At 42.5% G+C, this 12,513-nt stretch overlaps 1 protein-coding gene across 1 annotated transcript in view; it reads right to left on the bottom strand.

Moving 5' to 3' along the window:
- Positions 1 to 12,513, bottom strand: part of LOC126413039 (uncharacterized) — a 136,569-nt gene that overhangs the window by 19,665 nt on the left and 104,391 nt on the right. The gene's annotated exons all lie outside the window — the stretch shown is intronic.

Raw genomic sequence — 12,513 nt, forward strand, 5'->3', positions numbered from 1 at the left:
AATACCGACAACGATAGTTCAGGTATACATGCCGACGTCGCAAGCTGAAGATGAACAGATAGAGAAAGTGTATGAGGATATTGAAAGGGTAATGCAGTATGTAAAGGGGGACGAAAATATAATAGTCATGGGCGACTGGAATGCAGTTGTAGGGGAAGGAGTAGAAGAAAAGGTTACAGGAGAATATGGGCTTGGGACAAGGAATGAAAGAGGAGAAAGACTAATTGAGTTCTGTAACAAGTTTCAGCTAGTAATAGCGAACACCCTGTTCAAGAATCACAAGAGGAGGACGTATACTTGGAAAAGGCCGGTCGGGCACACAGTTTTAATCTGCCAGGAAGTTTCATATCAGCGCACACTCCGCTGCAGAGTGAAAATCTCATTCTGGAAACATCCCCCAGGCTGTGGCTAAGCCATGTCTCCGCAATATCCTTTCTTTCAGGAGTGCTAGTTCTGCAGGTTCGCAGGAGAGCTTCTGTAAAGTTTGGAAGGTAGGAGACGAGGTACTGGCGGAAGTAAAGCTGTGAGTACCGGACGTGAGTCGTGCTTCGGTAGCTCAGTTGGTAGAGCACTTGCCCGCGAAAGGCAAAGGTCCCGAGTTCGTGTCTCGGTCGGGCACACAGTTTTAATCTGCCAGGAAGTTTCATATCAGCGCACACTCCGCTGCAGAGTGAAAATCTCATTCTGAGTACACAGTATGGTTTGAGAGTAAATCGGAGAAAGACGAAGGTAATGAGAAGTAGTAGAAATGAGAACAGCGAAAAACTTAACATCAGGATTGATGGTCACGAAGTCAATGAAGTTAAGGAATTCTGCTACCTAGGCAGTAAAATAACCAATGACGGACGGAGCAAGGAGGACATCAAAAGCAGACTCGCTATGGCAAAAAAGGCATTTCTGGCCAAGAGAAGTCTACTAATATCAAATACCGGCCTTAATTTGAGGAAGAAATTTCTGAGGATGTACGTCTGGAGTACAGCATTGTATGGTAGTGAAACATGGACTGTGAGTAAACCGGAACAGAAGAGAATCGAAGCATTTGAGATGTGGTGCTATAGACGAATGTTGAAAATTGGGTGGACTGATAAGGTAAGGAAAGAGGAGGTTCTACGCAGAATCGGAGAGGAAAGGAATATGTGGAAAACACTGATAAGGAGAATGAACAGAATGATAGGACATCTGCTAAGACATGAGGGAATGACTTCTATGGCACTAGAGGGAGCTGTAGAAGGCAAAAACTGTAGAGGAAGACAGAGTTTGGAATATGTCAAGCAAATAATTGAGGACGTAGGTTGCAAGTGCTACTCTGAGATGAAGAGGTTAGCACAGGAAAGGAATTCGTGGCGGGCCGCATCAAACCAGTCTGTAGACTGATGAAAAAAAAAAAATAACATTATGACTACTGCGCACCGTAAGGCTGAATACCCGCTGATGGTGATGAGAGCACGAGACAAGGTAAAGAAAGAATGTAAGTGGGGCAGTGACGCGCAGGAAATCATGCTAGCGACGATACGGGCAGCAAACGACACACTCGAGTGAAATAAGCGTCTTTGACAAAGGGATGATTGTTACGGCCTCCCGCCTCTGTACGGACATCTCGGTTCATGTGATAATACCGCGAACATCATTGGAAAGGACAGGGAAACCGCGAATAGGTGACAAGGTTTTGGGCGTCCGTGGCACGTCACAGCACAGCCTACCCGCTCTGTAAAAATCTGTCGACTGAGAACAATTATTGTGCAACCACAACTATTGTTTCTGAAACTATCGTTACGTAGTAGTAGACCCCTACGTGTTCCTGCCATCAATTAAGATTGTGGTGGGCACAGGAACACCGACAGTGTGTTCTGTGGATCAATGTTACAAGTTACCTGATCGGATCACGTTCCTTGTCACACAAGACCGTCCACCATGTCTGGAATGTCGTAATCTTGGCGAATCACTGCACGGTACCTGCAGGGCACCACAGATCAAGGCCGGTGGTAGCTGACTTATCTTACAAAGGACATTAATCTGAGCTGGAAATTTTAAGGCACGATGATAACATTATTGCCAACCTCTTGCATCCCTTCATACTTCACGTCTTCGAAGCGGCGATGACATTTTCCACCAGGATAACTGTATCTCAAGGCCAAAGTCGTGTTACGAGATGCATTCAAGTTCTAAGGCCTCCGACTTTTTTTTTCTAATTAACTACTCACACGAAATCGATGAAACTGGCGTTACTTCTCGACGTAATCGCCCTGCAGACGTACACATTTTTCACAACGCTGACGCCATGATTCCATGGCAGCGGCGAAGGCTTCTTTAGGAGTCTGTTTTGACCACTGGAAAATCGCTGAGGCAATAGCAGCACGGCTGGTGAATGTGCGGCCACGGAGAGTGTCTTTCATTGTTGGAAAAAGCCAAAAGTCACTAGGAGCCAGGTCAGGTGAATAGGGAGCGTGAGGATTCACTTCAAAGTTGTATCACGAAGAAACTGTTGCGTAACGTTAGCTCGATGTGCGGGTGCATTGTCTTGGTGAAACAGCACATGCGCAGCCCTTCCCGGACGTTTTTGTTGCACTGCAGGAAGGAATTTGTCCATCAAAACTTTTTCGTAGGATGCACCTGTTACCGTAGTGCCCTTTGGAACGCAATGGGTAAGGATTACGCCCTCGCTGTCCCAGAACATGGACACCATCATTTTTTCAGCACTGGCGGTTACCCGAAATTGTTTTGGTGGCAGTGAATCTGTGTGCTTCCATTGAGCTGACTGGCGCTTTGTTTCTGGATTTAAAAATGGCACCCACGTCTCATCCATTGTCACAACCGACGAAAAGAAAGTCCCATTCATGCTGTCGTTGCGCGTGAACATTGCTTGGCAACATGCCACACGGGCTGCCATGTGGTCGTCTGTCAGCATTCGTGGCACTCACCTGGACGACACTTTTCGCATTTTCAGGTCGTCATGCAGGATTGTGTGCACAGAACCCACAGAAAAGCCAACTCTGGAGGCGATCTGTTCAACAGTCATTCGGCGATCCCCCAAAACAATTCTCTCCACTTTCTCGATCGGCTTGTGCGAGCCCAAGGTTGTTTCGGTTTGTTGTCACATGATGTTCTGCCTTCATTAAACTGTCGCACCCACGAACGCACTTTGACACATCCATAACTCCATCACCACATGTCTCCTTCAACTGTCGATGAATTTCAAGTGGTTTCACACCATGCAAATTCAGAAAACGAATGATTGTATGCTGTTCAAGTAAGGAAAACGTCGCCATTTTAAGTATTTAAAACAGTTCTCATTCTCGCCGCTGGCGGCAAAACTCCATCTGCCGTATGGTGCTGCCATCTCTGGGACGTATTGACAATGAACGCGGCCTCATTTTAAAACAATGCGCATGTTTCTATCTCTTTCCAGTCCGGAGAAAAAAAATCGATGGCCTTAGAACTTGAATGCACCTCGTACATGTTAGTGAACACCCGTTGATCTTTTGAGATCTGATGTCATATACTTCCAGAACCAGAGCAAGGTTTTGTCGAACCCAATCCTAGCTGAATCGCTGCTGTAATGAGTTGCAAAAGAGGACCAGCACACTTTTAAGCACATCATTTTCTTGAGTCCGTAACATCAATGCGCAAAGCATAGAACAATTTGCTCCGTCACACCTTTGCAAATAGTCTTGCCGAGAAGCCGAGAAAATTCTGCTCATACGCGAAATCACAAAATTAGTCGAAGGCTTCCATCCAGTCATTCGTCGACCAGTCACGGGTGGCAATGGAAGACAGGAAAAGGAAAGATAAAGTTTTAAATTTCACGTTTAGAAAATCATTCATGCAGGAGATTCGAACAAGCATATCATCATTTGACTGTTGTACAGACTCCATCGTGCAGGCCATAGAAATCGGCATGCACAGCATAGGGAAGCAATTGGAAGAGCTGAAAACAAGTAAGTCGACAGGCACGGATGGAATCTCAATTTCATTTTACAGAGAGTACTGGGGGTGGTGGCATTAGCCTCTTGCTTTGCTTGAATTTATCGTGAATCTCTCTGTCAGTCCAAAGCGACTGGAAGGAAACGCAAGTGACTCCCGTATATAAGAAAGGTAAAGGAACTGACCCGTATAATTACAGAGTAATATCCGAAACATCTGTTTGCTACAGAATTCTTGAACACACTCTGAGTTAAAAAATTATAAATTTTCTTGAGGCATTAAACAATCCGTCCACAACCAAGCAGCTGGCCGATGTGGCCGAGCGGTTTCTAGGCGTTTCAGTCTGGAACCGCGTGACCGCTACGGTCTCAGGTTCTAATCCTGCCTCGAGCATGGATGTGTGTGACGTCCTTAGGGTAGTTACGTTTAAGTACTTCTAAGTTCGAGAAGACTGATGGCTGCAGTTGTTAAGTCCCATAGTTCTCAGAACCATTTGAACCACAATCAAGCAGGGATTTAGTAAGAATCGCTCGTGCGAGACTCAGCTTGCCCTTTTCTCACACGGCATTCTGTAAACCATGGCTGAAGGGCAGCAGGCATATACCATACTCCTATATTTCCGGAAAGCGCTTGAAATGTTGCCCACTGCAGAATGTTGACAAAGGTCCGAGCTTACGGGTCAGGTTCCCTGATATATACGATAGGCTCGAAGTATAGAAACCAGTACCTTGTCCTCGACGGCGAGAGTTCATCAGAGACAACCGTATCGTCAGAAGTTACCAAGGGAAACGTGATAGGACCGCTTTTATTCTCTGTATAAAAAATGACTTCACTGCCAGGGTGTTTGCTGATGATACGGTGATGTACGGCAAAGTGTCGCAGATCAGATGTGGCGCGATTAATGTAAGTTAATACGGAGAAGTATGGAAAAAATCCTGTAATGTTCGAATACGACATTAGTAGGGTACAGCTTGACACAGTCACATCAATAACTGGGCATCAACATGCACAGCGATATGAAATTGAATGAAAATCTGGCTGATAGTATGGAGGGCGAATTCTCGGTTTAGATTTATTGGGGAAATTTTGGGAAAATGTAGCTCACTAAAAAAAGGAGACAGTAGGTAGAACGTTAATGCGACTCTTTCTTGAGTTCCGTTCGAGTGTCGGAATCCCAGCTGGGGCAGATTAAACGAAAACGTCGAGGCAGTTCAGAGGGGTGTTGCTAGGTATTTTACCGCTGGGTTCGACTAGAGCGCAGGTAACCGAAGGTGCTTCCAGGACTCCAATGAGAATTTCCGGCGCGAAAGCGGCATTGTTTTCGCAACGCACAGTTCCAAAAATATGGAGAATCGGCATTAGAGGCGACTGCAGAACGATTCTATAGATGACAAAGTACATTTCGCAGAAGGACAGCCAAGACAAGATGCCAGAAAGTAGGGCTCGTAAGGACGGTTTTAGACACTTTTTCCCTCGCTCTGTTTGTGAGTGGAACACGAAAGAAAACGATAAGTTGTGGTACAAGGTGCCCTTAACCAAACATTGCAGGTGGCTTGTGGAGTATGTACGTATATATAAATACAGAACATTGTATTAGGTTCATGCATAAATTCACAGCTTATTTGTCTCATATATTGTTATTCCGGTTGCTTTGGATTTATCTAGCGATTGTCAGTTTTGATTTGTAGCTCTCTGTTGCTTTTTAAGTTTACATATTGCCATTTTGTCATTCGGAAATAGTGAGTGGAACTGTGGATGCTAGAAAATGGAGTGCCAAAGGGTGAAATTGAAACGTTTCCGACATATTCTCCTGTTTGATTTCAGTAGAAGCGTGACAGCAACGGAGACAGACAGAAATATTTGGGCTGTGGATGGGGATAACTCCACTGGAAAGAGCACGCCAAAAATGTTTTTCTCGTTTTAAGGAGGATTGTTTTGACATTAGTGACTACGTTGAGGAAGATCTTCGGGATTTAATGATGATCTCTTAAATGCATTAATCCGCAATGATCCAAGTCGGTGTACTCGAGAGTTGGCAAATTTCATGAACTGTGATCATTCCGCATCGCGCAACATTTTCATGCAGTGGGGAAGGTTTAAAAATCGGGTGCATGGGTACCACATGCTCTAAGCATGAATCACAGAAATCAGCGGGTAGCCATATGTGAATCTCTGTTCGTTGGTCAGCAATTGACTCGTGAGCAACATTGACCATTCCTATCCTGCGTCTCTAGTGGTGACGGAAAATGGTGTCTTCATGCACACGTAAGGAAAATAAAGGAATGGTTAAGCCCAAACAAAGCAGCAGCTGCCCGTACCAAGCCCTGCCCGCATCGACGAAAGATAATGTTACGTACCTGCTGGAGCAGCGACTGCTTGTCGTACTACGAATTGCTTCCCCAAGGTGTAACCATCACTGATGACATTTATTGACGGCAACTGAGAGGTCTCTCAGGCGGAATCAAAGAACAACAACCAGGAATACTGTGTGACATGATGCTCCTCCTCGATAACACCCGCTCGCATCCTGTTAGACTGACAGGAAACACTGTACCGGGGTTGGGTTGTGAAGTCATTCCGCACCACCCTATTCACACAATCTCGCACCCTCAGATTTTCACCTTCTCCGCCCTCTATCGAACAACCTTGAAGGGCCTTCCTTTGCGAATGAAAATGCCCTCCGCACTTTGCTTGACGAGTTCTTAGGCACAAAACCACGTGATTTCAACAGTCGCGGAATGAAAAAGTTACCCCAACGTTGTCAGACTGTAGTAAATAGCGAAGGAGAAATATTATTGATGACTAAAACCTATGTTACGTGTTGCTTTTGTGTATTATTAAACTTATGGGAAACACTACAAACTTATGCAACACCTCAATATTTTATGTCAGTTTCATACAAAAATTTACAATTTGCACTTTGTGGTGCCATGATCTGAATATCAGGTGGAAACCTTGTCGGCAGTTAAGTCATGCAATCCTGACGTGCTTTTTCATTTATCAAGCAGGTGGCCATAATGTTATTACTCATCAGTGCGGGCATCTCAGACTCAAATTAACCACACACACACACACACACACACACACACACACACACACATACACAAGCATGCCCGCACTCACGCACACAAGCAGGCACCATATATGTTGAAATTTCTGTGGGTAATCTGCTTACATATACTCGTAAACTAGGCATAGATTGGAAAAGTCCCAAGCATTTGAGAGGAAATTCCAGAATAATGTAACCTCTACGAAGTCTTTGAAATTAGATTCGGAAATGTGGGATTCACTGGTTCACATTTGCAGTTGTATTGTAAGTCTATAGAGAAGGGATTGTGCCGAAGTGTACAGAAAATTCTGTTCACTGGTGTTTTTGTCCAGCGTTGGCCCAGTTTATGCTACAGCTCCTATTGATTGAGACAACATTTTACAGCAGAAACCTTGAATTCCGAACAATCGTGCAACGTTTCCAGTGCATTTGTGTGTCGCCACGGATAGTTCTGACCGCCTCATACTGGGCTAAAAATGTTTTTCGTGGATGCCTAGCGTATCATAAACTATTATACCGTAGAAGTTAGTATGCTAAAAGTGCCTGGAATACTACTTAAACTGAATTAGTGTATTCAGTTTCAATGCAAGAAATATATTTCAATTTCCACGAAAGGTTTCCGCCACTTTGTATTTCACGGTTAATTTGATCATATGTAATCTGTACCAATAACATTTCATCTACACCTAAGTCTTTCAGTAAGTGGTCTGTGAAACCTGTAACAAATGTACGTAACCGTTTATGTAGAATAGAAGAATTACATTACAGTCAGAGTCAATGTGCTCCTTGAGCAGAATGTCTCAGTCTATAGTACGGCTATCGTCCGCTGCATGAAAAATGTTACTCCCTGTTTGCTGTGTTATCTCTTGAATACTTTTGAATACTTACGTTCACGAATGCTTTTGAAGGATATCGAGTGTTCGGAGAGTTTAAAAATACTAACACATATCGTTATCGAGAAGGATTGGCAGCATTCACCAGCATTATGCTTTTACTGAACACCTATGTGCTCAAAACTGCATGTTGATTGTGGCCCACTGACCGAATACTTACACTAGGAGTGGTCTGTTGCAAACGTGGATCTCCTCCACTTTGATTTCCGAACATTAGCGTCGGCAGCATTGTGTTTACTGCCACCTAGTCTTTGCTTGGGGTTGTGACATAAATGTGGTATCCTTTGTTTGACAATATTCGCTAGGTACAACAGTATGCCTCATGGCACGATTATAAAACTGAAATAGTACACTACACACTGTACATGTATTACGAAGCTGAAATTGTAATGCATTTGTTGTACATGCATTATGACAATATTAAGAATAACTTGCCTAAAGCACTAATCCATATATCTCTTTTGACCTGTACTTATTATACCTGAACATGCATGGCAGACTAATGTTCCCTCTCCTTCATGTTTGTATATTGTTACCTAGATTACATCACATAATAGTCTTCAGAGAGACCATGTGCATGAATTTGGCTGCGTGCAGACAGAGCAGATAATCACGAGCACACCATCATACACTGCAGTTACCTTTCTTCAACTGGCCCTATCAATATAAGTCTGTAAGAAGGTCTACCGTCTCCGTTAGCTCTCAAATGAAATGCATCCTCTCTATCTATCCCCCTAGTTGTCGTATGAGTTTCAAGGATTTGAAAATCCCACCGATCTCGCAAACTTTATTCATCTCACAATTATTTCATCTCTCTTTCATTTCATTGCTTATCGCATCGTGGTCTCCTACGATGAGTCACACTTTTGTTCCCTTCTGTGGCTGACTCACGAATTTTTTGAGTATTTCACTCATAAAATAATTAACAACGTTTAAAACTAGTATATAAATAGACAGTTAATTGTTTTGATTAGGTACAGTAGTGTTCAAAAGTAACCGAACGACCTGAATTACATTTCACCTGATTCGCATGCAACCCACATAATGCAGCTGTCTAGCAGGTCCTCTGATCGCTCCTTGGTACAGTCGTTTCACTATTGAAAATGGCTCCAACAAGTCACCACTAGAAAACTCGGCTCTGTATCGCAATAACTCAAGATGTAAAGTAATACCACGGTACTACAAATATCAGGGAACACCTTATCACAGATAAGACTGTCCTTAAGGCTTGTAAGCTCACATTTATTGCAATAAATGACATACCTGAAATGTTACCACTCTCATTATTACGTCAGATAGGTAATGCACGTAGCAAGTTCGTCGTATTCATGATATCCTCTTCAAAGTAACATACTGTACTTGTTATTTAACACAACATGAAATTAAAAATTTAAGTTATTCACGAGCAGCTAGTTGAGAATATGTATGAACTTCAAATGACACGACGAACCGTCTCGTTCTGCATTTGGATTCAAACCCAGGTCATGCAGACTAAGATTTCGTGACTGACGGAAACTAACAGTCATTACTGACTAGGCATATAGAGAGTGATATACCTCCATTTTAGACAGTATTAGTTAGCAAATATCAACTTTAAATTACATAACGTAAACATTTTTAACGGACGCGAATTCCTGCCCAGCATCTATTGTTCCTGCTAACGAACTACGAGAGATGTTAAATATTGCTTCTTCACAAGTAACTTACATGAAATGCCGTGATGTATAGCTTTGTGGTGGACAGGGATTCGAACCCAGAACCTAATCGGATTGTTATCGAAGCATAATCAACTGTGACATATCGGATTTTCTCGGCAGTAGCTAGATGTTTTAACTGAAATGACGAGAAGAAACATTAATTTTTCTCTTCCCAGGAACCTGAGTATCTAGTTATTTTTTTTATAGTAACGAAACAAACGCTTTGTAGGGTCATAGGACCCTTGTTCAATCTTTTATTTGAGATTCTGTATGTCGATAAAATTGGTTTTGAACTAGGAATGACACTCAGACTGCCCTTAACGCGGAATTTGCTCCCTTCGTGTCAATACAGCTCGACTACAGTTTGTTGTTTCTTCAAAACTGCAGATTCCTCAACATCTCCACATATTGCGCGTGAATGGGTTCGAATGCTGGCCCGGCACTAAAGTTTTCATTATGTATTATCAAGATCTAGCATGAGATAGATATCTGCTGATGGATAATAAATGGTTGAAACGGCTCTGAGCACTATGGGACTTAACTTCTGTGGTCATCAGTCCCCTAGAACTTAGAACTACTTAAACCTAACTAACCTAAGGACATCACACACATCCATACCCGACGCAGGATTCGGACCTGCGACCGTAGCAGTCACGCGGTTCCGGACTGAGCGCCTTAACCGCGAGACCACCGCGGCCGGCGACGGATAATAATTTTGATTTATTATTATATTTTCATTCGCTGTAAACACTAACAATATCTGACGTTTTTGACTCCCAGTGAGACACATAACTATTAGAGAGTTCACTCTAAGTTCAAGGATGATCTTCCGAGGTGCTGGTGGAGAAAAATTATGTAGCTGGCGTCTCTTTGTGTGTAGTCAACAACGGTATGTGTGGGGTTCGATTTCCCGTCAGCATTGAACTCTTCGTCATATTACTTCTAGTTCCAACATGCTCACATGTCGCTGCTGATGTATCAAACCCATATTTAACGTTCGTTTTCTCTAATAAATAACAGCAATAGGTTCCGGGTTAGAGTCCTGGGAAGGGAAAAATTAATGATTCTTCTCGTCATTTCAGTTAAAACATCTAGCTACTGCCGAAAAAATCCGATATGTCACAGTTGATTGTGCTTCGATAACAATCCGATTAGGTTCTGGGTTCGAATCCCTGTCCACCACAAAGCTATTCATCACGGCATTTCATGTAAGTTACTTGTGAAGAAGCAATATTTAACATCTCTCGTAGTTCGTTAGCAGGATCGATAGATGCTGGGCAGGAATTCGCGTCCGTTAAAAATATTTACGTTATGTAATTTAAAGTTGATATTTGCTAATTGATACTGTCTAAAATGGAGGTATATCGCTCTCTGTATGCCTAGTCAGAAATGACTGTTAGTTTCCGTCAGTCACGAAATCTTAGTCTGCATGACCTGGGTTTGAATCCAAATGAAGAACGAGACGGTTCGTCGCGTCATTTGAAGTTCATACATATTCCTAACTAGCTACTCGTGAATAACTTAAATTTTTAATTTCATTTTGTGTTAAATAACAAGTACGGTATGTTACTTTGAAGAGGAAATTACGAATACGACGAACTTACTACGTGCATTACCTATCTGACGTAATAATGAGAGTGGTAACATTTCAGGCATGTCATTTATTGCAATAAATGTGAGCTTACAAGCCTTAAGTACAGTCTTATCTGTGATAAGGTGTTCCCTGATATTTGTAGTATCGTGGTATTACTTTACATCTTGAGTTATAGCGATACAGAGCCGAGTTTTCTAGTGGTGACTTGTTGGAGCCATTTTCAATAGTGAAACGACTGTACCAAGGAGCGATTAGAGGACCTGCTAGACAGCTGCGTTATATGGGTTGCATGCGAATCAGGCGAAATGCAATTCAGGTCTTTCGGATACTTTTGAGCACGACTGTACATAATGCTGACATTACTTTCATTATGGTCACGAACGCTCTTAACTGAGTTCCTTTTGCTAACTACTACAAAGCTTGTTAGAAGGCTCTTCGATGGTGCTTGTTTCCCACAATAATTGTGTAACGAGATATCTTAGACTAGTTTCCATTTCGGTTAAGTAATCTATAACAGTTTTAACCCGAGCGACTCATTGCTACCACAAGTCCCGTACATAATTTATACCTACTCCCGCAGATATCACCCTTCAGGGCGATGTAACAAACAATCACAAGATGTCGAAATAAATGACTTTAGCTGCGTCAAAAGCTGCATTGGGAAGTACAATTTTTTATTTCTTGATGGTGACTATTTTCGAACAATTTTGTCCATCTTCAAATCATCCGTGTCATAACTGTGACAAATACAGGCGATGGCCTATGTAGAAACCTACTCCAGCAGTGATGGTAAGAGTGGCTCTATGGCCGACTCAACATTATTAACTGTAGTGTCCGTCCAATGTGGTGTATTTACGGTTGTTGAATCTGCCATGCTTCCGCCCTGATCATCACTGTCATCACCGCATGGGCTGTTTTTTGTACATAGGCAATCGCCTGTATTTGACACTTACAACACGAATGGTTTGAAAATTGACACAGGTGTCTGGAACTAGTCAGCATCACAAAATAAAAAAAGATACTTATCAATGCAATTTTTGGCGGAGCTACAACCATTTATTTCAATTATAAGACAAGTTGGGACCTATTTTTAACCTGCAGCATGCTGCAAGTTAGTAAATAACAAGGTGTATCTGATTATATGAAGAGATTCATGACTTTAAAGAGTCACTGATGACCAAGACTGGAATGTATAGTTACAAGCTAGTTAACCAAACTATGTGGACTGTAGCAGACAAATAGCATATTGAAAAAAATATAAGGAAACGGACACATTGCGGATTATTGACTACTGAAAGATACTTCGCTTGAGCAGAAAAGGTAGAAGGGCATGCGTGGAGTCAATCGTCCATGAAGGGA

The sequence above is a fragment of the Schistocerca serialis genome, chromosome 7 (assembly GCF_023864345.2).
Source record: "Schistocerca serialis cubense isolate TAMUIC-IGC-003099 chromosome 7, iqSchSeri2.2, whole genome shotgun sequence".
NCBI lineage: Eukaryota > Metazoa > Arthropoda > Insecta > Orthoptera > Acrididae > Schistocerca > Schistocerca serialis.